The sequence below is a fragment of the Centropristis striata genome, chromosome 6 (assembly GCF_030273125.1).
Source record: "Centropristis striata isolate RG_2023a ecotype Rhode Island chromosome 6, C.striata_1.0, whole genome shotgun sequence".
NCBI lineage: Eukaryota > Metazoa > Chordata > Actinopteri > Perciformes > Serranidae > Centropristis > Centropristis striata.
Window position 1 is genome coordinate 18021754 of NC_081522.1, and position 25030 is coordinate 18046783.

The 25030-nt window shown below is 38.1% G+C and overlaps 1 protein-coding gene across 1 annotated transcript in view; it reads right to left on the reverse strand.

Moving 5' to 3' along the window:
* Positions 1–24794, reverse strand: part of lrrc4ca (leucine rich repeat containing 4C, genome duplicate a) — a 182865-nt gene extending 158071 nt beyond the window's left edge. The window contains exon 1 of the mRNA XM_059335029.1: positions 24630–24794. The gene's annotated coding sequence lies outside the window, so the exon portion shown is untranslated. The remainder of the gene's footprint in view (positions 1–24629) is intronic.
* Positions 24795–25030: the final 236 nt, after the last annotated feature.

A 25030-nucleotide genomic window follows, 5' to 3' on the forward strand; every position in this document is an offset into this window, starting at 1 on the left:
ATATCATTTATTAGCTCATTAATGCTACACAGGAATAACAACAAATGTTTCGCTCACTACCCAATCCGTACATCCTGCCTGATCTGCACTGCACATGTGCAACTCTCAACAGAGATGAGAAAGAAGGGAGTTGGGTCATAATAAAACAGAAAAAGTAATTATTCGCATTTGAGAAAGTGAAACCAAGCATATTTTGGGTTTTGTTGGATCAATTACCTACAACCCCAATTCTAAAAAAGTTGAGACATTTTTGTAAAGCATAAATAAAACATAATGCAATCATTTACATATCAGTTTTGACGTACATTGAATAGAAAGACAATAGATTTAATCTCTTACACCCCACCTGCCCAGCAGCGGGTAGAGGTATGTTTAGACCAAAACACCTATTTGAACTGATATAAGAAAAAGAAAGTAGGTGCTTGTGAATCGAGAATGGCACTTATGACATAGAGGTCAAGACACCAGCAGAATTAGTTTGCATTCAGTGTCTACCAACGTGGTAGTCATCATTTATTCCATAATTACCGGGGTAGTTATCAATAGAAAGAATAGATGACCAAATATAAGCTAAAACAACGCAAAACTGGTTATATACTCAATATATTTATAAAATAAGGGTTTGAATGCACCACAGGACTTTCCTATTTTCATGTTGAAGATTATAGTTTGTCGAATCGGTGAATAAAACAGAAAAATGTGAAATATTGTGGTGAATACAGCATTATCCTTTCCACATCCCCTCAGGCTTGTTTTTGTGAGAGATGGATGTTTGTACCTCTGCTTGCACTTTCCCTTTGGAAATATTCATCAGAAGTGCTGGCTGCTTTCACTTCATAACCTCTTCCTCTATGTAGCTCTCAGTATCTCTCCCTCGCCCTCCCTCTCCTCTAATGGCTTAAGTCTTCCCTGGGGGAAAGATAGCCAGGGATGATGCTACTGTGGATGGGTTTAGAGTTGCTGAAGGTCTTTCTTGTCATGGGAACAATATAAAAATGATAAAGCTGGATTTTTTCAGGGCTTTCTTGATGTATTTCATTTTGTCAAAGCCAGATGACTGCTTTCTGCTTGGATATGTCCCTGGTCTGGTTTTGAATCATATTCACAAGCTGTCTCTCCTAGTTATCGTGTTCTTTATTGCCTCTACTGTATTACTTCTCGCCACAGCTGCATGCCCAGATGAGAATCACAACGTAAAGTCTACTGAAGCACATTTAACACATTTATACATTTTTTTCTCTCCTCAAGGTCCAGATATGTTTTTCATTGTATCTTGGATATCAGTGTAAAAAAAATACTGTGTCACCATTTAGCATTGTATTCCAGTCTTTTACTCTTAGGAAATGTCAGTCAAAGGGTGCTCTGCATGTCTCATTGGAATTTACTAAATTTCCATTAAAAATGGCAGACATATTTAGAATACCTCTCAATAATCATTTACACTTAACTAACTCTGTCATAAGCATATTCCCATTACATGATGCACCCCTAGATGAGATCCTCTTTGCAATTAATCACTTGATAATATCATACTCTCAGCAAGAAAAGATTATAATGAGCAGCTTTATGAAATGAAGGTGGGTCAGGTTTTTAATTTCAGATGGCAACCAGCAGGGCAGTAAATGAGTAAGCACTCGTGATAGCTGCATGGAGCGAGATCCACAGCTCTAACTAAAATATGTGACAATCACATCAGATTTTGTCATACATAGCCCCAGTCTTGTGACAAAAAAGAAAAAAAAAGAAAAACTATTTTAAAACACACTGCAGAACACTTTTCAAATATTTAAAAGTTTCCACATGCAAAAATCATTTATTTATTTTGTGAAAATATGCATAAAGACTATAATCTTAAGTCAATCAGAATCAGAGCAGGGCAGTAATTATCCAGTAATTATTTTTGGTGGGTACAATCTAGTATCTACCTCCTTGCAGGTGCACTGTTGCTGCATCCTGGGCTTAGCATGATTGTGAATGCTTAAAAAAATGTAATCAAGACATTGTTTTTTTCTTGTCAGAACTCACAATAGTTGAGCTCCACATAATGTGAAGATGTAAATTGATGCTTTGCCACTGGAAGGAAAGGTTTTATTTTGCTCACATGAAGAGAACAGGAAGTGTAATTTCTCTTTACTCACATCATCACATCATTTAATAAATTAAGTTTCTAGTTACTCTTCATATTTAGTTTAATAATAAAAAAAATATAACCAATAAATAAATGGGGATGTATTGTCAGAGGTTAGGATACAGACTTAAAGACACACATCAGCAATTATAATCAAATCGTAATCATAATGCATGACTTTTAGTTGTAACAGAGTGCTACATTCCTAAACTACTGAATTATTACTTTAACATCATTAACACTTCATACAAAACCAAAACATCATGTCTTTTGGAGGTAACTGTCCGCTCCACTAATGAAACATGTTTGCATTGGCAGTGGCATGCTTTCATTTGTTCACTTCATGTATTTGTGAGACAATAATTTGTTTAACACATTTAGTAGCCAATTTGTGGTGTTAAAGCACGTCTTTCGTGTGTTACCAACATGTTAATAACATGTCTGACAGCAGAGAATTGTCAGGGCAATCGTGTGGTCACAGCCATCTCTGCTAATTTGTCAGATGATGCATGATGTTAGATAGCAGCAGAGAAAATGAGATGTCACACTTTAAATATGAATGAGATTGGCATTCACAGAATGCAATAATGTTTGTTGAACAGGTCAAAGTGAAGAAATACTGAATTTCCATAAATGATAAGAGACTTTTCTTTCTTTCAACTGATTGCTGAGCACTTTATGAATCTCTTTGACATGCAGCACTTTTTAACATTTATACCTTTTCTTGATTGAAAGCACTGGTAATGATCCACTACATCCACGTCTGTTCTCTCCATTATGCTTTATAAACTCACTGTTTACTCTAAGGACCACCTTCAACCTTGAGCGCACCGATATGACGGAATTAATAGTTTGATCCAAATTGTCACATAGACATTTTTAGGTCATGAATTAAAATTGTAGATTGTATCTTATGTCCCAGAAAAGAAAAGGTGAACGTGTTAGAACATGTCATTTTGTTTCTCACGCCTTTTATGTTGCTTGTTCCGACTTTCTTTGTCCTTAATATTCAGGAAAAATGTGTTTGTCAAATAAGATGCATTCTGACAAACATGTCCATGTCACAGGGACATATTGCCACAGCAACACTTAGTTTTCTAAAATAGAGCAGAAAAAAATCGAGCAGCAGACTGAAATGACATAAACAAACTAAACTTTGGAGTATTATATTTACAGTAATGCAAGAGGCTGTTGGTATTTCAACATGACTCAGTGTGTCTGAAGAAAAAGCGCAGAAAGGTGTCTAACCAGTCCTGCGACACAGATAAGAGCTGTGTGTTAGTAAGAACTTAGATGAGGTGATGAAACGCTGATGTCCTTCAGCTGCTCGGCTTCAACTTTCTGTAATTTTTCCTGATGGACAGAAAGCTTTACTTGTTGCTAAAGCAGAGCCAACTTCTGCTACCTGTAGCTGTTGTTGCCATTGGTTTTACTTTTAGTATTCACACCATTTTTTGTTCTGGATATGCTGGTGGGTAGGATCACGGATGACGTTCCTGATCCAAATCTGGGCGAGTGAGCAACAGAACCGGGTTCAAGAACCACTATGGACATCGTGGCAGAGGGGAAGACACTGAAGAGGATGCTGATAGAGGAAGCTAGAGGCCGAGCAAGAGGCTGCTGGAGAGAACAAATTCCAGACTGACTTTTAGTGGTTGCAGAATAAAAGGCTGCAGACAGATGTCAAGCTGGTCTTGTGTAGTATGTATGTATGACATATTTCGAAGCTGACAATATTATAGGTTTTAAATTAGTGGAACAACCCTAATTCCAAAACGTTGCAACAGAATGCGATAATATGCTTATATTTTGTGCCAGTATATTCTGAATTTGATACATTGTTTTTTTTCATTCATGTTTTATACAGTGCACAGGATTCAGGGTTGTATTTTGGTATTGAAAAGCAAATTGGTCCACTTGGGTGGGAGACACGCAGCAATAAAGTCAATGCACATAAAAATATATAAACACTCTAAATTGCCACTGGGCATAGAAAAAATTGCTGATCCTGAACATTCTGACGTGACTGCAGAAATATAATAAAAGGTCAGCAGGTAACCAAAACTTTTGGAAGTACCCTCTGCAAAACCTAAATATCCAAGATACAGTATACATCATGCCAATCTGGCCAGCATTGTTTATTGTAGTGTAAAGCAGTATATAGTGTATACTGACACTGCCTCATTTCCTGCTTTAAGGGGGTAAAAAGCATTTATACTTTATAGAGTAAAGTATAGATTTGTTTTTCTTGCAGCTGCAAAAGGTCACGAAATAGTACAAATACTCTCATAATAACCATGTTTTCAATGCACTTGGCTTCCTGTGTTCTTGTACCTTGAGACACTACATTTAATGAAGACAGAATGGACAAGGTTTTTTTTTTTACAACTTAAAGCTTTCACTCTCTATTACACCATGTTGGGTGAATGGCTCAGCCCACTCCAGCTGCAGTGGTTCATTTTTATCTTTAAGGTCTTGATAGATTTACCTCCTTACTAATATTGCTGATGGGATTTGTAATTGCACAAGTGCTGTGGTGGTTTTTGCCTTCACATACTGCATGACTTGCTGCAAAAGTATTTTCTACTCAAAGAACAATTGGTTTGATGACTTTAAAGTGATGATAAGGCTCTTTAAACAGACTTAATGTAATAGGAGCTTGACTCTGCTTAGTTTCACTTTTAAATTGCTTTGTCCACAAAAGTTGGTTTGACATTGGACTGTCTTCCATTTTATATTTCCACTCTGTTTATTCCTTTCTGTGAAACTAATTGATTCTTAACATTGTGTGACTTTTATAATGATTATGAATGTACTTTTTTGCAGTTTTTATCTGGTATTGGCCATTTGGCTTATTCTGCTCCCATCTGCATGCCATCAAGTTAATGTTATATTTAAAAGACTTGTTTGCACCATCTTACTATTGTCATATTAAAATCAACCATTTATTGAAAAAAAAAAAGCCAAAATACAGTATGCTAGATGTACTTAAACATAAGTGGTATAACTGCATGGTCTGAAGACAGCTGCTATCAGTCATGAGGTCTCTATTAAGCACCAACAGCTATGACACCATTTTTTATTTTTTTTGTAAGCACATTTTTGTTGCTGTGTGCAATTTCTTTGCTCCTGCTTGCATTTGAATAATGACCGAATGCAACTGTTAATTCAAGCAAGATAAGGTCGCCATCACTAATGCAGTTTGCTGCTAAGATATAAATGAACCTAAGAAAACTGGGTGCAAAACGACTATTTCTAGTAAGTTCACTGTAGTCATTATCCATTTCTGTAGCCTATTTAGAACAGAATGCTTTGTTGGCAGAGTAGAATTGCAAAGGAAGTACTGTAACTCCTTTAAGCAGCACATAAGATAAGAAGCAATGAGGGTAATAATGATTAGTCTGTTCATTTGAAATGGTGGTTAGACTTTTTAGTGCAGTCTGGAAGCTGGAGCATGTTGTATTTTACAAAGCAACATAAAAGGTCCTACTAAATCACAATTAAATATTCCACAAACCTATTTGGTATACATTAAAACTGGCTGTTCTTTGATCTTTTAAAAGCATAAACCTCTATTTTCTGCTATGACAGACACTATATTTTATATCAGCATGCCTTTAATTCGTAGTGGAGATTTATGTGTTTACAGTTGTGGGAAAACACATTTTATATTCCCTTGTGTTAATTTCAATGCTTGGTATCAGAATGATCCCATTTGCTCCGGAGAAGACTTCAACACCAAGGACAGAAAGTGACTGGGACAATGACAAATGTAGGATATCTGATTCAATATGGAACACGGGAGAGCCTTATGGGAGGAAAACATTGAAAGCAGCACAGTTACAGGGCAGAGCATCCCCTATAGGCCCATCCCATGTCACCGCTGGGCAGCGGCTGCACTACCACACCTGTTTCTCCACAACAGAAAGGTAGCCTCCTAACCTTGCCCACATAGCCTTAATCTTCCAAATGCTGCTTGAGCATTTGAATTTCTACACATCAATCTCAGGGCCCCGTCCTGCCTTGATTAATGGTCCCCATCTATCACGGCACCATGTGGCGCGCAGGCCTTGCCCCGCCAGACAGCTTTGCTTTAGAATAATGGGAGCACTCCATCCCAGTCCCTACCATGCAATGATTGTGCATCTTTGTGATCTATCCGTCAAGCCCCCTCTGTCAAAGGGGACAACAGGGGACAGTGCAGGTGGAAGCAATTGGGACGGGGGAGGCACTGCTGTGCGCCGTTTATGTACAGTATGCAACAGAATGGCTTTTATTGTGGCTAGCTGTGCTGACTGATAAACACAGAAATATTTTCTCACAGACGACGCTGTCTTTCTCATTCTGTCACACATGGGAGCATGGAGCCTTGGAGACATTCTGTCTGCCATCAATAACGTTGGCAGGGAAAGCAAAGCCACTAATGGTGACTCCAGGTTCTATTCATGTATGGGTGCTTTCTTGCCTTTCTAATATTTCCAAACTAAATTACACACATGCACATGCTCAGCTGTATGTATGCCCAAACTCATCGTCTTGTGAATACACAGACTGGCTGAACAGCTCCTTTCCAACCAACCAGAAACATGCTGCAAGGACACAGTGGTTAAAGGTACTTCCCTCTGAAAACACTTGTTTTCATCAATATTCCAAAAATAATTAGCTGCAATTATGTCTGTCTCTCACCAAAGCAATTACATGCCACATGATCAAGCCCCTTATATGGGCACACCAGTATTCTGTGGAGTCGAGAGCTATTCATGCTTTTAAACAAGCCATTCATCACTGTCATATGAGTATTCTTCACTCTTGATGGTGCTTTTGTGTGTCTTATTACAGGCAGACAGCAGAACAAAAACTCTCAGTCCCTATGCAAAATACACAAACCAGGGAGAAATGTGTCTGTCTTTAATTGAGAACTCGTTCATAGCAGCAATGATTAAAGTGCCATCATATTGCAGCATTTTTGCATGGCAAAGGAACAAGTGTGACCACAGTTGCACGTCAGATCTAACCACCACATCTCGGTTGCTCAATATTCTCTGGTATTGTCTTTTAAATGTCGCAGCCCTATTACATTGCCCACTGGGATCAGCGCCGATATGTGGAAGTATTGTGTTGCTGCCTGTTGCTGACATTTCAACCGTCTGGTTATTGCTGCTGCATTCCCCAAACATCACCCACTGGTCCACTGCTCACGTCAGTCTGTTCCAGGTGTGAAAATGCTTTCCCCTGCTCCCTCACAGAAAAATCGTTGCACATAGGAGGAAGTTAAATTGCCCTTAAAGACTTTACTGCGTGGGTCTCTTGATACGTACCATGTGATTAAGTGAAAATGATTTGGGAAATCTTGCAAAAGGTAAGATCAAGAATATGTTAATATACAGTGGGTTTTGTGTGCATGTGTTTATGGACACCTAACAAATTATTCTAATTGCTTTTTCTTTTTACCTGAGGTATAAAATCAAAGCAGATAACATGCATGGAAGCAAGTGTTGCACACATAAAATGGGGTTTATGCTATTCTAAATGTAGCTCACATCTCTGACAGCTGCAGTGGGAAAGAAAGCCAAAACATGCATGCATTCACTGTTGACCTTGGCTGCGCTGGTGTGCAGTAGATATAGGCACATATATCATAAATGTTACAGCGCTTTAGAAAATGGAAAGTCGCTGAAATACTTGAAATACTTGTGCACAGGTTAAGAAGAAAAGAAAAAAAAAAACATCTGGAAAAGTGGATTTTCCAACCACGCCTTATGTCTTACCTGTTTGAAACTGGGGCCACAAGAGTCAAGAAAGATATGGTGACCCACATATAGGCAGGCTCTGGGCTCACTTATACAGCTATATTATTATTTTTCTGCATTAAAAAACACATGTAGCATGTTTTCCAAGAGAGAAAACAAACACTATAATTTCGTTCAAGTATTTTTTTATCAATAATGAGATGAAAGCATGGGGAGAGTTCAGTTGAAATGCAAAGTTTGTTTTGTTGCAATTAGTTAAAATAAACTGATAACTGCATGCGAGTATGAATCAAATTTATAAGACACAGCCAGCATTGCCATTTCATGTTCTCTGACTTGTTTTACCAGCCCTGTGGTTTTGCTTTAAAACAGTTTTTGGAAAAGGGACAGCTCTAATGAGCATGGGCTTTAGCTTGCCAGAGTTGAATACAAAATGTATGCCGGGTTGGTGGTTTTTGCCAGTGTGAGCCCTATTTTGTTTTCATTCAAAATTCAGTAGGTTCGGTGCCATGCGTGTTTTATTTGAGCTGGGCAGCATTAAATGGTGAATTCCATACTACATAAGCCATGTACAAAATAATGAACAGGGCAGATAGCAGGCACAGACTCAGCGAGCAGCGAGGAACACAGGGGAGCGTGCAGCTCAGCAAGGCTTTAGAGAAGAAGCAAGTGACTGATGCTGGCTCAGTGCATTCTAAACATATTGCCATGGGGACAGAGGACCAGGAGAGTCAGTGAAAGAAAAGTATTATCATTGTGAAGGTATGTGAATATTTGTGGGATTAATCCTGATCCAAAAAATGCACTTTGAGACTGCCACACTAGAGCATTAATTAGCTTAACCAGTAAATATGTGCGCTTGGTAGATAGTGCTGTGTGTTTGTTCATGAAAGTTACAACTTAAACTTGGTTCTGGAAAGCTTTCCAAATATGCCTACAATTATACACATTGATAGTTACAACCAGTACTGGTTCAGCTAGTCATGAACCTACCAACTCCTAATATTGGCTGTACAAAGAGTATATGCCAACATCTGTACAGCTACAGATAAAAGGTAAATTAAATGTTGGCCTGTTGATATTCTGCCTGCACTCATAGACACATGGTTACTATATATATATATCCATTATTTAAATTTCCTCTCACAGGCTCTACTGGTTTAAGGGGACAAAGCAAAATGGCTGCACTTATTGTAACACTGCCAACACAATACACAGCTGTCCTGCAAAACAAGGACACACCCACCCTCCATGATTCTTCTTATTATTATTCTGTCCATTCTTAGATTCTAAGATCTTTCTTCACCAATTAAGAAAACCAGAAACAACCACAGACAAATATTATACAGTAGGCTGCAACATTCATGTTGAACAATATGCAAAGCTGAAAATAAAATGCTTTTGAAACTCAAACTATTTTTTGTGAGAAATTATGTGAAGAGATACTACGTTTACTAAAACTATAGTCTTGCATAGATAGACCTGTCTCTCCAACATGCATGAGGCTTTGTAGTAGTTTGTGAAAAAGTGCCTGTTTTGCACATTGCCGAAACACAACCTAACTCCAATCAGGCAGGTTTTAAGCTGTTCCAGGGTCCAATTTTCCATATCATTTCTGTAAAACGATCCATTACAAACTGTTGTACACTTGTTCTTATATAATTGTAGCAATACGTTTTATGTAGTGGCTTGTTCTGACTGCTGTGACTGCAGAACAGATGAACCATTATTGGCTACATCTCCCATCATTGTTTATTTATTCTGAGCTGCCATGTTGTTGCCAATCTGTACCATGTGAGCATAAAAGTTGCAGACTTTTGCTGAGAAGACAGAGTGATTAAAATGTCTAGTTAATACAAAATAAAAATGTACAGCGTCTGCACAGTCTTAGAAAGTAACTCAAACCTATCAGCAGTGAGGGGACTGTCAATGGTGCTAGCCACAATTCCATTAGACAGTGCAGAGCTGGGCCTTTGACTGAGCTTCTGTGATAGTTGGAATAATGTTTGGCCCTGTTTCCTGTGAGTAGAAAACTGTGCGCTTTGCTTCCTGTTGCTGAGTCCTGTCTCCCCGAGTTGAAGGCTTGTGTTTTCCAAATTATTGCAACAGCTTTAGGGTAAACCAGTTTAGCCAGGTTGTAGAATTTTTTTTTACCTTAATCGTCACATGGTTTATTCATGAGGCATCGCCGAACCTCTGTCATCGCGCTGTACCTAGGTCAGCATCACAACACCTGCTGTCAGACTTAGTTTTCTACACTGACGCGGCTGCTGCTGTGTTCACAGGGAGGAACAGAAGAGGAACAGACGAGGAGGCAGAACTGGACGACAGAGTGTTTCATCCTCACATTACTCTATTTGGGATGTCAGAGGATTAGGTGAAAAATAGGTACAGGTCACAAAGTCATACAGTTCAATCTCAACTGAAAGAAAATAGGGCTGGTATCATGGATAGAGAGAAAGCTTGCCAGCCAAACTTTAAGCAACCCTTCATCACTTGGCCTTGAGGTCTTTCCTGCAGACAGCAGGGTTGTCACAATCACTCTTACACGGTCTGTCTGGGGTACTAAAGACAATTGCGCAGGTACAGGGACAACAAGCAGTGGGTGATCTGAACAACAGCTAAAGAAAGTTGATGTACTGTCCATATCAGAAAGTCTCTTCATTCACAACTTCGAAGAAGGATGGAGGAGGACTCAGAGGAGGTGGGAGGGGTGCGAAGGATTGTAAAGAGTAAATAAACTCTGCATTATTCCATTCTTATGGGCCGATCATTGCAAACTGTTTAAGTCAATAGAGATGCCATCAGTTCAGCACTCCAACAACCTTTACCCACTTTAATTAATGGCTTTAATGAGGTTCTTTGCATTTTACAACAGCAGTTAATGAACTCTGTGGATTCATTTGTGTTCAGATGTATAGTATCGGCAGCAAACACTGTAGGATTTGAATATAATGAAAACCAAGAAGTTTGCCTACACTTTAAATTTACACTTTTGCACAAACTACAAATAACACTGAAAAACTGATTTTGGTAGGGTAAAAGGATTGGACCAGTAGATGTTTTCTAGAGCCCTTTGGTGCAGTTCTAACGACCCAATGTGGTGGTGTAACGGACCATTATTGATCCATGATCCGTACAGATCGGCTCCCATGGTTCAACACATTCAACCATGGGGTTCAAACATTTGAACTACAGATGAAGGCATACTGTTGCTGGGCTTCAGTTTGAATCTGCAGCAGGAGGCTGCCTGAATGCTGTTGGGAGAAGAACCGGCCTCACACTCATGCAGGTGATGGAGCTATGTATGGTTGTTTAGTGTGTATTACTGCTGACTGAAATGCACAGAAGATCTGCAATCTCAGGTTTATGAGCAGCCATCCCGAGCTCCACCTCATAACACAATGAGAGCTCAACAGGCTGGTTGCTGGTGGGGGATTTGCATTTTCAGGCTATTTCATGCAGCAAAAATAAAAAAATTTAAGGTTTTTATAACAAGCACACTTGCAAAATGAAATTATATCGGTAGGATGTCGAAGTTTTAATCTGATCTAAATCTAACCAAAAACTTAAAACAGAATGCAATGATGATTTGCAAATCCATTATGACCCACACTAAATTGAAATAAAAAAACATCTAATGCTCAAACTGGAAAACTTTTTTGTTAATATAAATACTAGAATAGAATAGAATAGAATAGAATAGAATAGAATGCCTTTATTGTCGCTATACACATGTACAATGAGATTTAAGAGCTGACTCCAGAAAGCAGTGCGACAATAAATAAAATACATAAAAGATATATAATATAAACATAAACATACACCTGCTTAGGCAAGTAAATGTATATAATGTAAAACATAGGCAAGAAAGGGAGGTAAGGTGCACAGTCTTCAATTCAATTTGCCATGATTTAGTGTTCATAAATATATTATGCTAATTCTGAATGTGTTGCTTCTGTTTTATTTCTTATTCTAATTGGGTGATAACAGAAGGACAGCTTAATACACCTCTGCAACAATTCCTTTAGTCTTTGTTCTTTTGTGTTGTCTGAAACTTAAATCTGGTAAAATGTGTCTATGAGGCTATTATTTGAAACTGATATCAATACATCTAATGAACCAGTATTTTGCAATTTGTAACAGATTAGAAGTTAAAGAGCTATAGCTAAAACAAACAAACTAAAAAAACTATTAAAAACTAATTAGGTTTTATTTTTAGATTCAGTTCATGATGATGCAAGACGGCCGTCTTCTGCTGAGTAGAGAAACTCCTTGGATTCCCTGGAGTGGGCCTGGCTGTAAATTCAGTGTGGAAATGGGTGCAGATTAAAGCTTCATTAGTCAAGGCTTTAGCAGCTACATACTGCCCCCCCACCCCCGGCATCTTTGTTTCTCTGCTGCAACACATCTGTATGCGAACAGTATAGCACATACACAGAAGAGGAATTAAATAACTCAGTGGAAACATAAGTTAATGCACACGGAGAAACTTGCATGCTCTGCTGCACTGTTCTGAAAAAATATACATGTCAAAGACATCTCTGAGGATGCAAACACACAGTTGTAGATGTGTTTTATCATTTGTAATTCAAAGCCTGTGACTCACCCTGCTGTACTGTACATATTTGACATGAATATAACGTACAATTCAAACTGTAACATACACACATATGGTACATTGTTATTTTATGTCTTACACCTTCGTGCCTTCTGTTTTCTCTAGATAGTTGCATAAAAATGATATTATATGGAAATCATGTATGTATTGTATATGTATTTTTCTTGACTGGTCTTTTAAGTTAAGTTTAAGTTAAAAATGTTGGTGTTTTGACACTTATACAGTCATGGAAAATTATTAGATCACCCTTTTTTCAATTTCTTGTTAATTTATTGCCTCTTACAACTAAATAGTTTAATTTAAGAGCTTATATCTATACATTTTCCACGGTTTTCTCGATAATGATTTTGGTTATTATCTAGAAAACCATGGAAAATGTCTAGATATCAGCTCTTTAATTAAACTCTTATGAGCTATTTTTGTTGTTATCATAACATTTGTCCAAACAAATGTATCTTTAGTTGTACCAGGCATTAAAATGAACAATACATTGAAGAAAACAAGGGTGGTCTAATAATTTTTTCCTGCTATGTAATATGAATGAAAAGAAAACTATATTTTGTTCACCATCACGTCAAAGCCATAGGAATGATAAATAACAGTAATTTTGCAAAAGGCAATATATTTTCTGCTGTAGGCCTCACTAATATAATGCAATACTAGCTAAAAAAAAATGTGTTTCAAAAATCATATTTGAAAAATAAAAATGTAATAAAAAACAAAACAATGACGAGTAAATCTAATTAAAACATCAGGCTTGAGAGATGTCTGTGGTGGCAGAAATTGTGAAATCTGTGTTCAAGTCCACTGGACCCTTGTTTGGTGTATGGTGTTTTGAGTATCCTGAGGCATTTTGCTTAACATCACATACTCCTCCACAGGTGACAGAACATACCCTGTGGCACACTTTGCAATTTCCCATGTATTTATTCTCTCCCACGCAGAAGCTGAAAATATTTAGCTTCCTATTCTTCGTGCTACTTTTGCAAACTCTTGCGTTTGACAGGGGGGCTTGAAGAGGAGGCAGAGGCCATTTTTAAATCTGAGTCTGACTCCCACTACCTGTCAGCATCTCCTTAACAGCCAACACACACAACACACACACACACAACACACACACACATACACAGAAAACTAGGGACTGAGAGCTACTCGCCTGCTTTTGTTGCATATTTGCTTATGATGATATATCTAACTAAGTGGGTTAATATAGAAAAATGTTTCTTGTTTTATTAAAGCTTTCTTATGTGTGAACATGGCCTCCCACAGTAGGATCATTACTAAAGTGTACATAAAAGAAAAAGTGTTTCAGAGGCTTTGGAAGCAAATATTAGTCTGTGAAAACTAATATTAGATTTCATAAAAGGCATCAAGGCTTCAGAATACCACTGACTAAAATCAAGACTTCATTATTTTGTGTTATTAATAATGTTGCTTTATTTCAGTTCAGTCTTCATTGCTGTTCTCACCAAAGCTTGTTCAACAGTACACATAACATCACATATTTACACAGTTAAGTATGTGTACGCCTCCTATCTGTACCTACGGGATAATAATACACTTGCATCGGGAGACAGGAAAAGAGAGGGGAACATCAAAGGGAATGCAGACTGGCTTCACACAGCCCTGCATGTTTAAAACGCATGCATAATACAATACCAAAAGCCTGCGAAAAAGATTGTAGGAGAATGTTCAGGGTTAGGTCCAACACAAAACAGCATTAGACGGCACAGCATCCTTTAGTCATGTTCTTCACTGTGTGTGTGTGTGTGTGTGTGTGTGTGTATGTTTCATATTTCAGTAGATATAACAGTGACAGGAGAAGAGTCTTCATTTCATTCTCTTTCTATTGCTCCTTGATTTTGTTTTCGTGCATTATACATTCTCACTTAAATTCCCCAAATGCATTTTTAAAATATGTTCAAAACATAAACAAGGACCTGAGAGGAAATGTGGGTGTTATGGGGGTGCTATTGAACATTATAATTCATCCAGTGGGCAAAGCAAAATGACACTGGACCCCTAAGTTGTGGAGGAGTTGTGCAAGGTCTGCAGAGAGTTGTCAGACTGCCATTGATTTGAGTCGCAGAAAGCCTATGGCACTCTTTATTCGACAATCTACAGTAGAGAGTGACAGGAAGTTTGAAAGGAAGAGAAGAAAAGGGTAAATAAAGACCACAGGGGAGCTTGCAGTTATATGGTTACACTAATCCACCAGGGACACACAAAAAGATAGATTTTAAGGGTAGAATTTGAATGGAATTATCTTACAAGAACAGACTATTAAACATGAAGTGAATCTGCAGACTGGGCATTAGACGGCCGACTAATAACCCCGATATGCCTTCAAGCTTCAGGAAGATATTACCAGAACCACAAAAGCACCTTAATACTGCCAGTCTGATGTTGACATATAGTCTCATAACTCATTCAGTTAGTCTCTGTTAACACTTATATACAGTAGTTTTATTAATTAATTGTGACATAATGCTACATTCACCATACAAACAGATTGTAAGAAGAAACTATGAAAGGAAAAGAAAAGATAAATCCAACCAGGATTACGACATTGTTCACACAAATTCGCTCAGTTGCTTCAGGCAAATGATGAGACAGCCCACTTGGCCTAAATAGGTATCCAGCAGATAATTCACAATCAGCATTGTCTTCTTTAACAATCAATTTGGAATTAGCTCTTGCGGTTGGGTTTCACAGCTGACGTCAGTAATGTATGGAGCATGGTTCGGTCTATTCCTCTGTAGTTTAAGTATGCCATGCAATTTAAATTTAGAACCCAAAGTAGACCAAGATTTTTTTTTTCTGTCGTATGGTCTTTTTTCTGATATTCATTTTTCAGGAAGCTGCAAATAGCAATCTAAAATGTAAAATATGGTAATGGTAGACTGTAACGCTCTATATTACATTCAGTTTACGGCTCATGTAAATTAAACAGTGGTAAAAGTCAGTATTAGTAGCGGTGGTTTAATTATCCAAGCAGATTCTTTTAGAATGCATGTAAACAAAGTGCCACATAGACCTTATTGTCTTGGGTTAATTAAATTCCCTACTTGATTGAAAAATGTTCAATTATTGTCAGTTTTCTTATTCTGTAGAATTGTTTCTCTTTGCTATCTGCAGGTCCCAATGCCGTGCTATTAATTTATATTACATTCAACACAGTTAGTGTTGAGCTGCATGCAGCATGTAATGATGAGATATATGTGATCTACAGGGGAATAGTTAATTTTATAATGAAAAATGCAAAACAGAATGTGCTGAATGCAAACTTTATCAAGTGAAAAGCTTTGGTCTTTTGGTAGATGATGTAAATGTAAAATCTGTGATCTGAAGATGATGACCACGATGAGTAAAGCGCTTGCGTGTTTATCTGTCGTGCAGTAATGCGTGACACCCGTGGAGGCTCCTGGTGAATCAGTGGGCCATTGGCCTCGATCCACATGCAGACCCTGCATATATTATAATAATCATGCTTGCTCCTGATACCGTGGGCCATGCTGGATGCCACACTTCTGAGCTCCAGCACAGGGAAGGTGACATTCGCTCCCCTCTTGCTGCTCAGGCCCTGATGGACTCATGTGACCCAATCTTTTTTTTTTTTTTTCTGCTCGAGTTACAGTGAATCTTATGGATTTTCTCTCTTTCTGCTCTGAGGTTGACCACTTTGATACAGCTACACCTCACATTGGTGGCTGCATATGAGTATTTTTATCACATTACATGTCATTTAGCAGACGCTTTTGTCCAAAGCGACTTACAATAAGTGCATTCAACCTGATAGTACTAGACATAGACCATAGGAATCGAGTAAGTACATAACTTTAAGAGCTAACTGTCATTGCTTAAGGAGTGCTATATGTTAAAGAAGAAAAGAAGAGAATAAGATTTTTTTTTTTTTTTTTTTAATATATCTGTTTGGTGACCATGACTTAACCGAGGTATTGTTGGAAGAGATAGGTCGTGAGCCTGCGGCGGAAGATGTACAGGCTGTCTGAGGTCCTGATGTCAGTAGGGAGCTTGTTCCACCATTTGGGAGCCAAGACAGAGAAAAGTCTAATATTGCTTGCATTAGTGTGAAGTCTTTGTGCTCAATTGTATGTATATAATACGTTTCACAACAAAGGATGTTTTAAGTGATTTATAATGGGGACATCTATTTGTGCACTATTTGATCCCAAAGGAAAGCAATCATTTTTGAAGTTATTTTGGTCCACGAAAGGCATTTGATCCAAGAATGGTTCAGTTTTTTCAAACACAGTGCTGTAAAACAGTAACAAAAGCAATTTTAGCCTCAGTGTTTTCTCTGTTTGGCTCCTCAAAACAACATTTCAATGATGTAATTCTTTTCATGCTTGCTGTGAAACTTTAAGGCTCGTGAAAGTTATCAACCTCCCTCTCTCTCAGAAGGGTTGACCTGGAAAACACTGCCAGCCAATCTCATTTGAACAACATCAATGAAGGTGACCCCTGAACAGCAGGGCGCACACTGCAGTGACGATGCTTCAAACGCTATTTAACTGAAAATCAGATGATCCTGCTTTATACTCATTGAGTTCTTCTGTCAAAAAGTCATTCTGGAGATATAGTTGTGGGTAATGTTGCAATTAGTGATGTGTTCTGCATTTAATTTTCCCTAAAATGAGGTTCTGTCAGTGCAAAGGCAATATGGGGGCTGGGGACTGTGCAGGCCAAACGCAAGAAGAAATCACTTTGGTCATGATTTGAATTGCTAATGAGGAAGACCTTTGCAGGACCTTCACTGCAATCTAAAATCTGCTGTTCACCTTTAAAACTGAAAGGATTTTTATCTGTTATAATAGCATTTTAACAAACCTCACACCCAACATGTTTATTGGGGATTACTGGCCTCCCTCATACTTAAAAAAGCAACCCTCACTTCATGCACGTATCCTTTTTCCAAAGTTTAATTTCACAGTTAACTGTTAATGACTCTTTTGTAATTGCTAATGCTGGCAATTACACAATCGCCTCCTCTGCCCTATTCACAACCCACAACAACAATCCTCTAATAGCACATTCACTGTATGTATGGCAAAAAAATGGATGAGAGTGGCGCCGCACTCTTTCCCTCTATCCGTCACTATTTATAGCCCAAACAATTAAGCTGAGAAGACCTTCATTAGCCTGCTGCTATTCAGCAGGACCCTGAGTAGCCTTGCCAGCCAGCCAAACAGGTGTTCCTTAATAATCACTGCTGAATTGCCAGCAACACTGGTTTGTGATTTTCCCCCCATATGTTTCAAGCTGTTAGCAGTCCTCTGCTGAGAAATGAATGACTTTCTAAGCCTCATTATAATATCTTACAGTACTTACAGGTGGCTCCTGACTGCCAGTCTGACCCTCATATAAGACAAACGGGCATTGTTTGTGATATTCAGACACTGTGTAAATACAACACATATCAGAGGCTTTATTAGCTGTGGAAGTTATTACTCTGTCAACAGCATTATGATGAAAATTTAAAGTACAACTTCCTGTCTTTTAATTGCATGTGTTTGCTCTCCTCTGGATGATGAACATATATTATTCTATATGCTGCAGTAAGGGATGCCTGTTATGCAATTTTACAACAAATGCACAACGAGATACTTTAATTGCAACTAAACATATATGGCCATATTTAACATTGCAGATGAGAGAGCAGGCTGCAATTCTCCAGTGCAGCTGTGCCAAAAGCCAGGAGATGAGAGGCTGCCAGAGGTTTTGTAAATACTGCAGTGGCATGCCACCACTTGGTCCAATTAGGCTTCGGTTCATTTGTTATCTCATAGAGCAGTGATAAAATATAATCACTATGGGTTGCATATTGAGGGGTTGGTTTTGGTTAGATAATCCACACTGCCACAAGTACACATGCGTGCAATGTGATAAAAATATGAAAGCCCTAAAAAAGGAAGAAAAATTAAATAAAATTAAACATTTTGTTTGAATATTAAAAAATACACAAGTGGATTCCAGCAATTCCACAAATGCTCGGTTATGCCCAAATCCAGAATCATAATTTGAGAAAAAACATGTGTAAATCCCTGATTATATTTCTTTAAAGCGAAACATCTGTAAAGGGAAATTGCAAAAATGTTTAAATCTGGCTCTCATTTCTATAATTGCAGACATTCTGATTATGAGTTATATTGACTTTGCACTTCCCCACATCCGTTGTAAAGGAAGTGTGAAGCAAGCAAGCAGTCCAACGCCATTTCTGATTGAGATAACATTTTACGTAAAAATGACAAAAAAAACTAAACAGGTTTTAAACAAAAACAAACATGACAACACAGAATTTAAAAAATAAAACTGTTTATCCTTGAAGAATGTGAACGTCACAACTTACTCACCTCCAAACATCAGGCTAACATTGCTGAAACTGAGTGGCTAATCTAGGTCACAAGAGAAAAAAGTTAGCCGAGTTATCAATGCACCTTTCTTTCTGCTCCACACCGGGTGTGTGTGTGCAAAGCCCTGCCATCACTGAACAATAGAGATCAACTATATGCTGCCACATGTGTTCTTTGGTGTAATTTAAAGGTATAAACTTTTCAAGGTTTGTTATTCTACAGTGAAAAGATGTGTATCTATATATACACACACACACACACACAGTATCTTTGCTTCAGTTCTTTTCACCTCCTGAACTATGGATCACATTTCTTCATATTTCTTCCAGAAGCTGGTCTGTATTCTGCTCCTTTCCCATTAAGAAATTGTCTTTTGCTTTTAAAGCGAATGAGATAAGTTAATGTGATTGGATACTATGTGAGCCTGTCCCAACTTCATCTGCTGATAATATATTCCTTCCACTAACAATGTATTCCTCCAACTTCAGCCCATTTTTCCAGATTGTACCACACTCTGCCAGGATTGTGCTTAACCCTGGCTACCAAAATGAGATTGCCACATCCACTTGCACTTTGCCTCTTAAATTATTTTTTATGAAGGAATAGTCATTTTTTTTTTTTTTAGATAAGCCCCTTGTGTTTCGTTGCTATGCAAATCAGTAGAAAATGTTCACATAAAAAAATAGAGGAATGTGAATTTACTCTAAAAAGTAAAATTGCAATATACAAGCCCCATTAGATGTGTTTTCTGCTAAATTAAGAGGAGAATTAATGCCATTGGGAATTCTTCTGGCCTAGCTTCTATGAGGCACACCTCGTCTCGCATATTCTGTCTTAACACACTTGTCAAGTAAGCTTCTTGTCTTCCGCTTGCCATAGTAAGCTACATTTTTATGTTTCTCTGCACTTAATTTTGTTTCCAAGGCTTGCTTGAGTGCTTATTGTCCCCAGAGCTTTTGTGTGTATCATCTACGGTCTGAAGGTAAACAAAATTGTAAGTTTCAGTATGTGATGAAACACTTCGATAGAAATCACACTGCCTTTTCTTTAAGTTGCCTATGATTTATTTATTTTTTCACAATTAATTTCTCTTTCACCTCCCACACTGTGTCTGCAATGCTGTGTGTCTTTTAAAAATATCTGTGACATCAGGGAATGAGCCAGTAGCAGCGTTAAGCGATATCTCCCACTATGGAAGGGTGATACTTCCACTCACTCTACCTGCTGCATTACACCAATTTAAATGGAGTTGTCAGTCTGTGGTCTCTGTTTAATTATGATGAAATACTAATTAGGGCAGACCTGACCTATGCTGACATGCCCACACACTTGAATGTCTACTCCAGATGGCAGCAGGTACAAAAGGATGCCTGGGGAAGTGACCTTTTTCAGACTTGTCTGCATTAGCAGAGGGAGGACCTGTCCTATTAGGTTAAGATTCTAAACATGCCTCATTTGGTTTAGATTTCAAATTAGCAATCTACCAAATATGTGAAAAGATTATGTCTTTGGAAGAGAACTGAGTTGCAACAGAGTTTGGATTCTGTGGGTGCAGTATATTTTTATCCGAGAAGAATGTCTGCAGGGTTATCATCCTCATCACTGGATAGAATTTCAGTGGCTCTTATTACTAATTTTTGGTTGCTTAATTTTTCTAAATACAGCCTATAATAGCCTGGATCATCTGTAATCACACAGTTTGAAGTCCTTCTCTTTTAGAGTATTTGTCAGTATCAATATTATGATTGATTTTCCCTCATAAAAGATTTTTAGAAAAGACATCTAATAAACATCTAATTTTTGTTTCACACTTTTAGTTTGACCCTGGATGCAAAACGGTCTTCAAGACCTTTTACCTTCTGGCAAAAAATAGTTTTATTAAGGTTACAGACAGGTTGTGGTTATACTAATAACCAATACTGACTGCTGGTAGAAAAAGGGATGAGAACAAAAGTCTCCTGTTTCAAAATCACATGAGTCAAACATCACGCCACTTTCAATTTTGCTCCTGACAGACTGACAAAAATCCTAATTAAATGACCACTAGTCATCTTTTTCAGGTAAATGTAAAACTAAACATATTAGCATTAAGTGTCTGGATAATGAATATGCATACATCTATATGACAAGCATAAATTGAGCTTTGAAGATCATAAGTGATGTGTTCAACTTGTCCAAAAATATTCCTCCCCTGAAAATGTGCCATGTTGTCTTTGATTGACAGAAAACAGTCACATATGCACCAGGATTAAGTATGCTGAACCTCAATCAAGCACTTTGACTTTCTGCAACTAGCTCCCAAATTTGATGAGATAGAATGTGACATTACAGGAGATGTCAGTGTGATTACTTCGAGCCTTTTATCTCAGGGTCCTCTCTTTGAGAGACATATCGTTGCATGAAGGTTACATTTTCTCATTTTTGCCACCTTTCGCAGTGACAGAGGCATTCAAGGCTGTCAGTGTAAACTCTCTAAACTTCTCTGCACCTGCTCCAACACAACTGCCAAGCTGGTGGGGGCAACATCATCAGCAAGGCATAGAAAAGAGGAGTGAGGAGGTCAATGCTCTATTTGGTGCTGTCTGTCTTTCACTCCCTGACAGCCTGCCACTTAACTGTTCACCAGGGAGAGTGCAGTGCATAGATAAGCACTGAGATGTACATCCACAAGTCTGAGGAGACACTTACTGAAGGAACTGCATGTCATGAAACTCTAGTAGGATCAGGTCAAAAGTCTGCTGAGTAATTCCTTTGCACATCCTAACTACAGATACAACATATACCATATTCTTACTCGGATACTTTAAAGATATCACTGTAAGCAAAGATGCAGCAATAACTCCCACTCTTCAGCAGACATGAATCCACATACGCACTTTGACACATACATCCTTTGCTTGTATTTTAAGATTTATGTCATCTCGTCATATTTCTGCAGTAGGCATCCTAGTAGTCATCGTTCCTACGCAAGGGGATGACTCGAAGACACAAGAAAACATCTGCAGTCAGATGATGATGCATTTTCAACTAGAGCTGGAAGTCATCGTCATTTTATTAATTATTTATCCAATTATTATCCAAATTAAACGTAAAAAAAAAAAATGAAAGCATCACTTTGGAGAGACAGGACCTTTGGAAAACATAAAAAATAAAAATACAAATTTTAAAACTACATATCAAAACATAAGCAAATAACAAATACAAATTGCAAATTGACTAAGCAATTTGTCAACCAATTTGTTGGGAACAGTTAGAAACAAACCCCCAGCTTAGACAAACAGAAAATAAAAGAGTAAACAATAAATTTACAATTCAAAACGTAAATATTTACAGACAGACTTCCTGTTCAACGTAGACCTGGCAGCAAAGCCAAGCAGCAACCTCCAGGGCTCAAAAGTAAAGCCAATGATAAACTTCCTAATAAAGGTTTAAAAGTTATGCATTATTAAAGGCTTGGCCAAATATAATGTTTTGGGTAATCTCACTAAATCATTGACTTTTAAGAAAAATTAAGAAAAAGTTTGGCCCCTCAGGGCTCTTGCATTTTTGGACTTTATTAGAACATACTCCTAATTCTGAGCAACTGTAATGGCGAGTACACCGTCGTTATCTTAACCAATTAAATTATGGCAAGTACAAAAAATAAGGCTAAAGCTGTAATGAACTGGAATGACTCTCTAAATTAAAGAAGTGTTAATTTGACCCATTTGTTCTTATATATATGTTCTTATCAAACTATTCTGATAATGGTTGAATCATACTTGATTAAAAAGAGGAAAATGAATTGGGCTAGGTCTGTATATAAAAGATTCAAAGCAAAAGCAGCATCTGATTGGTTTTGCAGCAAATGTATGTGCAAGGCTTGGTTTGTAGTTATCAGTGTTGTAACATGAGTACACATGAGTAGATTTAGGTAAAGCCAGCTGTGGCTCACTCTAGAGGTCCACTGGTGTGCTCCTGTTCCCTGACTTGTTTTTGATGCTGTTCCTATTGTTTTCCTTGTTCAATATTATATGGCATATGCTTTCTACTGAGACTAATGTTTTTGGTGTGGGATTTGTGCTGGATTAAGCTTCAAAAGAATGGCTGACAGTCTATTGTTCGATGCTGGCATGCTCAGTTCCCCATAGGGCTGCTGGTTTAGTGCTGTTCGGGTTTTGGAAGAAGAAAATAGAAACAATATTATGCAATCCTGTATAATTTTTTGTGTGTGTAGAGTATGCACTTGGAGACAGACTGGCTGATGGCTAAACAGTTCAAAATGGCAATAACAACCCACGTGTGCCGATTAAACATTGTGCCGCGTCGCTACAATCATTAATTTATTCAGTTCAGGCAGATATAGTGTTGCTTAACACAATGACATGCGACACACTTCCTTTCATAATGAATGGTGAGTGAATGAATCAAATTCTGCTCACTTTTTCAAGTGATCCCGTCTCGATGGAAGGACTTTATCAATTGGACTAATTGAAGTATGTTTGCTCTGATTTTGATGACGCATATAATTTCATTATGCATGGGTGAATGCATTTTCTAATATCTTAATCAGCAGCAATTACCAGCCTTTCATCATCACCTCACTGCTTCAAGAATCACAAGTGGCATCAAGGGTTGTGCACACATGGCTCATCACCACATGCTCTCTCAGGGGTACAGCACTTGTCCAGCATCTCAGAGGCCTTGATTGCATGCAAACAGATGATGGTGTAATCTAAATGCATGTGCCACGATCCCTCTTATCTCAACAGGCTTGTGGGTGACAGAAGAGTGTGATTGCGGTAAATAGAAACCGCCCACTACCAGTACTCCAGTCCAGGACGCAGGCCACCAGTGTATGGTCTACTTGATTCTCAGTCTAGTACTTCACAATTTTGGTAATGTGTAATTACAAGAGGCAGGGACCTGTGATTGACATCGAGTTGCCTGGATATTGATTATATAGCTTTTTTCATGAAACTAATAAGACGGCAAAAAGGCCGTATTTCTAAGAGACAATGTTCATCTCTCTCAGGGTAAAGCAGTAATTTAGTATGTAACCCGAGCAGTTAACCCCTACATAAAAGGTCCAAGCATTGAGACGAGCAGACCAGTTTCAATAGTTAGTGAATATATTTAACGTGCTTATATAATGAGATATTCAGTTCTGTTCTAAATTGAATGTCTCCGACAAGAGCAGGAGCATAATTCAACAAGCTCTGTGCAGCCACAAACAGCAGAGAACTCTGAAGGACAAGCTAAACAGCTGTTTCCTACACATATCTGGGCATAGTTGTTCAGCAGAAGCTCTCAGACCCCAGAGGAATGAATTATGCTGATGTCCAAACAGGGTAAATCATGTCATTCCTGACAGGTAGCATGATTACTCTCGCAGAAGGGAACTGTAGCTTAGCAACGAAATTACAACAAGTTGGTGGAGAAGCCTTGCCATGCATCAGTTAGCCTGTCAATTTTATGTTATTGGAAGTGTAAGAGGCATCAATCCCTGCAGAGTGGCATGCAGGGATGACAGGAAAAATAAAATGTGCTGGAAATAAATAGAATTAAAATAATGTAGTTGTAGATTGTTTTGATAAAATCCTGATACAAAAAAAATGTGATAAATGTTATTATTTATTCTGTAACATGAGCCTTGTCCAGTGTCAGTGGGTTATAAATGCACACTGTTTTCCAACAGGTAATATTATTGAGCAGATGATAGTTAAACAGTCAGAAAGTGTGTGCATGAACTAAAGTTAGAAACTTCTATTACTTACCAGTGATTCACACCTCAGTCCTGGATGTCCCTCTGGAGGAATTCACAAGATTCACCAACAATGGAACTGAAGCAAATGACAAATTTGTTGTTGATTTTTTCCACTCATGAAGCAAATTTACTTTAGATCTTCTGCCTTTCTTGTCTTTGTTTCCCCTCCACATTGACCAAAAAACTCAATAGCCATAAAGGGAAAAGAAATAAAGAGGCCTTATTTGGAGCTCAACTTCTCATATGCACTTCTCAACGCCAATAACTCCTCTGACTTCTCTCCTCTGGATGAGACAGAGCTGTGATAAAACCCCTGGAGATCGCAGAGGAGTACTCAGGAGATTTGCATAATGTGCAGAATGCCTCTTGACTCTTCTGCTGGTACCAACATCTGACCTGTAGAGAGACCGG